Source organism: Humulus lupulus, chromosome 1, assembly GCF_963169125.1.
Source record: "Humulus lupulus chromosome 1, drHumLupu1.1, whole genome shotgun sequence".
Taxonomy (NCBI): domain Eukaryota; kingdom Viridiplantae; phylum Streptophyta; class Magnoliopsida; order Rosales; family Cannabaceae; genus Humulus; species Humulus lupulus.
Genome location: NC_084793.1, coordinates 57,964,548 through 57,969,356, shown reverse-complemented (window position 1 = coordinate 57,969,356; position 4,809 = coordinate 57,964,548).

Below are 4,809 nucleotides of genomic sequence, written 5' to 3'. Positions count from 1 at the left end.
AACATGCATATTATCATTAAATAGCATAATAAAGAAATTATGGCCCTCCCGGCCTCCTAATCAAGGTCCTAGACCTTATTAGGAAATTTGGGGCATTACAGAAAGTAATGAGGGAAGATTCGTAGCTCAATTAGAATATGCAAGTACAATAGGAAGCCTAATGTACGCCACTCATTGCACAAGAGCAATTATGCGGTTAGTAAACTTAGTAGGTTTACTGGTAATACACGTATCAAGCATTGGAAAGCTATTGAGAGAATTCTTGGTTACTACCAAAGAGTATAGTCTTCACTATACAAACTTTCAAAGGATACTTGAAGGAAATTTCGGCACTAATTGGATATTGAGAGTGAGAGACAATCTCTCCACTACCAGTTGGGTGTTTACTCTTGGAGGAGGTGCGCTCTTGTGGGGCTCCAAGAAGAAAACTTGTATATCACACTCATAGATGGAAGCAAAGTTTATAGCTTTAGCAGAAACCGACAAAGAGGTCGAATGGCTTAGAGTTCTCATGTTGGATATTCCTTTTACCACAAATTTGGTATCAACAATTTCAATATATTATGATAGCAAATCAACACTTGCTAGACCATATAATGTTGGGAAAACTTATACATGATCTTTATTTATTTTCATGTTGATCTAATTGTTTACCCTAAAAAATACTATTTGCTAACGTGGCAAGATTAGTGTGCACAAGGGTTGCACGATACTACTTAGTGATTACTTGCAAGTCGATCCACGATCAGAAGAGACGTTGCTCGATGGATTTAAGAAAGATGCTTAACCTTACGGCAGAAGATATGCTGACATATGCGACCAGGTCTGGTCGTGGTAACGAAGCCATATTTCAAATTCAGTTATAAGTCAGATATTTCTAGGATATTTGACCCTATTTTTATGTAAAGATTATGATTTCTGTTATTATTTAAATATGCATAAATCAATGTGTATGACGACCCATCGACCCATAGGTAGATTCTTGAGCCTATAAATAGGACTCAAGGGACTCTTTGAAGGGGGATTTATTTTTGAAGAGAGAATTAGTGTTTTAGATAAACAAACTTTTGTACCTTTTTTGGAGCTTGTGAAACTCTGTAAACCCTTGTTTGCTAATCGCAGGTTGCATAATACGTTAATAACAATACTAAGTGGAAGTAGGTTATTACCCACATCTCGGGCCGAACCACTATAAATCCTTGTTTTGGTTAGTTATTCGCATTCAACTTACAAGTAATTATCATTTTTGGTGACTCCGTGTCATTGGCTAAAATCGTCAATCAACATTTTGGTGCTTTCATTGAGAGCTAAAGTCAAGACTTTCAAGAAGATCAAATGGCAAAAACAACCAGAAAAGCGAGGCAAACTTCTGGGAATATGCCAAATCAACCTCCTCCACAAGATGTAGCAGAAGATGAGCCACAGGTGGAGTTGAAAGAAGAGGAGATGGATGTTGAAACCTTGCGAATAAATTAGATTGTATTGCAAGAAGAATTAGCTAATCTAAGGGCTAATTAAGAGAATGTAGCTGAGATAATGGTGTTGCAGCAAAGGGAGATTGACCGACAGCGCCAAGAACTGAAGGAGTGGCAAGCTGACATGGACCGCCGACAGAGGGATGCCACTGCGGCCTTAGAAGTGGCCATTCAATTGGCACGAGGATAGCCTGCACCTGCCTCCCAACTGGATCAGCCACTCATCATTCACCCTCAGTAAAATCCACAGTCAAAGCATCCCTAGTATAACCATAATCCACCACAACCAAGGAATCCTCAAAGACCAGAGCAACCTCCTGCTGCTCAACAGGAGAGACCAGTCTAAGATCCTGAGCAGTGACCACCCTCTCACGCCGGTCGAGATAACGCCCAGTAGCAAAGGCAGAATAGGGCCACTAGACGCCAGACTGCTGGGGAGCAAAACCCTCCTAGCAGGGGACAACGTCCCTCGAGAAGTAGAAAATAGGTGGATTCAGGCTCTGCGGTCAGAGGTCCCCCATGACATAGTAATGTCAAGGGACCTACTGGCCAATGCAGGCCTCCCCCTGTCTATTGAGGCATACCAACAGAGAGAGAGGGAAACAGTGCGAACAGCAAGTCGCACCCTCATAGGTCACAATTTAGAGATGGACATGATTATAATGAGGTTGATTCTGGCAGGAGGAATGTTGGTCGACAGCAGGAAGAGAGAGGCGAACGACAAAATCCTCCACAAATGGAGAACCATCCTATAAGCCAAAACGTTGGGGGACAGCCTAAACAACCCAATGTCTTTGACCGACTAGGTGCAAGAGAGCAAAGGCGAAGGGATGAAGACCTGTGGGATGTACTCAATAATTGAAGGGAAAGGCATGATGAGTACTTCCCCCCAACTCTGGTCGTTCCAGCAATACCAGATGTTGTACAGGCCCAGATAGATGCCTTGAATTAGGTCGTGCAACAACTAGTTAGGAACAGGGTGTCCCATATAGAATTTGATCGGAGGAAGGGCACCCCAATCATTCATAGATTTGTTGTGGTAGAGACTCCAAGGAAATTTAAGATGCCAATTTTACCAAACTTTACAGGTAGAGAAGATCCTGTATTTCACGTTAACAAGTTTGAGATACAGATGGGCATCCAAAAAGTGTTAGATGATGCTCGGTGCAGGATTTTTCCTGCCATGTTATCTAAATCTGCTCAGGAATGGTATTTCAAGTTCCCTCTAGGTAGCATAGTTTCTTGGGAAATTTTATAAAGGAGTTTTACGGACAGTTTTATGCTTATCGAATACACCCAACAGAAGCCAATCAATTGGTCGAGATTCGACAGAGGGATGGAGAAACCTTAAAAGTGTATATACAGTGATTCATGTGAACAACTGCTCTGGCCAAAACTGTTGAAGATGAGGGAAAGATGATGGTGCTCATGGCTGGAGTACGACGCCATGCTCCCTTCTTGAGTAGTTTGCAATAGAATGTAGTCAAGAGCACTCAGGAATTCCTAGATTAAGCAAAAAAGTATATCAAGCTTAAGGAGGCTATCGCTAATGAAGGGAAGTCTCATGTGGATGACCAAGGCAAGATGGAAGACCCCACCAAAGCCACTAATGGAACTGGTAAACCCAATGGCAACGTCAAAAATAACATAACAAATGGGGGAAAAAGGGTGAACAACGAGCCAGCAACATCTGATAACAAGCGCCCCAAAAAGAATAGATACGAGCCAAGGTTTACCAATTACACTGCCCTGGTTGATAGCCGAGCTAAAGTATATCAGGCCAGTCATACCACTGTTCCCTTTAGATGGCCAGCACCAATTAGAAAAGATATCTCCAAAAGGGACACAACCAAGTTTTGTCATTTTCACAACGACGATGGCCATGACACCAACGAGTGTAGCCAGCTCAAAGATGAGATCGAGTTCCTTATCCAACAAGGACATTTAAGGAGGTATGTATGAACAGGTGGAGGTTCTCAACAGGAGGCTCACGGAGGCAATGAGCAGGCACCTGTACGCCAACGCTCGCCTCCTTTACAGCCATCTCCGGTCGCTGGTACATTGTTGACCATCTACGGAGGACCACACATATCATGTGACAGTGGTAAGGCAAGGGAGAGATATGCCAAGACCCTATGTCACGATCAGGATATCGAAATGCTAAATGTTGAGGGGCGAACTCCCAAAAATGCTCGAACAGAGGAAGAGTTGATAACTTTCTCCGAGCTAGACGCTCAGCATGTTCAATTTCCCTACTCAGATCCTCTGATCGTAGATGTTCAGATCGCCAACATGATGGTAAAACGGGTGTTGGTGGATACAGGAAGCTCAGTGAATATTTTGTATAAATCTTCACTGGAAGAATGGAATTATCAGTGCAAGATTTAGATCCATGCAACCAAACCATCTATGGTTTCTCTGGCGAATGGCTCTATACTCTTCGATCTGAGAGCCATAACCTCGGTCTGGCATTTGGCCATGAAGTTTCTGACTGACGTAGGATTTGGGTGCGTGTTGGGAAACCAGCAAGAAGCCAGAAAATGTTACAATTCCTCGATCACAAAAGCAAGAAGAGGCGAATCAGAGGATAGAGCTGAAAAAAGGTTGCTGGTAGTAAATGAAACACATGCCCAATCAGGTGAGCAAGTCACCAAATAGGGTGTTGCCCAAATTGAGGATAGGGACATAGATCCTCACTTTGGAGATTTTGAAGAAAACATTGGTCACGTGGAGGATCTCGAGGAGGTCCAGTTAGAAGAGGACGATCTGACTAAGGTTATGAAAGTTGGTAAAAACTTATAAACAACAATGAAACACAAGGTGGTGGAGATTTTGAAGAAGCACCAGGAGGTCTTTGCCTGGTCTTATAAAGATATGGTTGGGATAGACCCAACGGGGATAAACCATGTCTTGAATATAGACAAAATCTTTCCACATGTACAACAAAAAAGGAGGTTGCTTAACAAAGATAGATCTAAGGCTCTAAAAGAGGAATTCGAGAAGCTGAAGGAAAATAGATTCATCAGGGTAGCGTTTTATCCATCTTGGGTCTCTAATCCCGTACTAGTTCCCAAACCAAATGGAAAGTGGAGGACATGCATGGACTTCACAGACCTTCATAAAGCCTGCTCGAAGGATTGTTTCCCACTCCCATGAATTGACCAGTTATTCAATGCTACATCAGGACATGAAATTTTATCATTCATGGATGCGTACTCCTGTTATAATCAAATTAGTATGCATCCACCTGATGAAGATCACACTAGCTTTCAAACAGATACGGGACTTTACTACTATAAAGTAATGCCCTTTGGTTTGAAAAATGCTGGTGCAA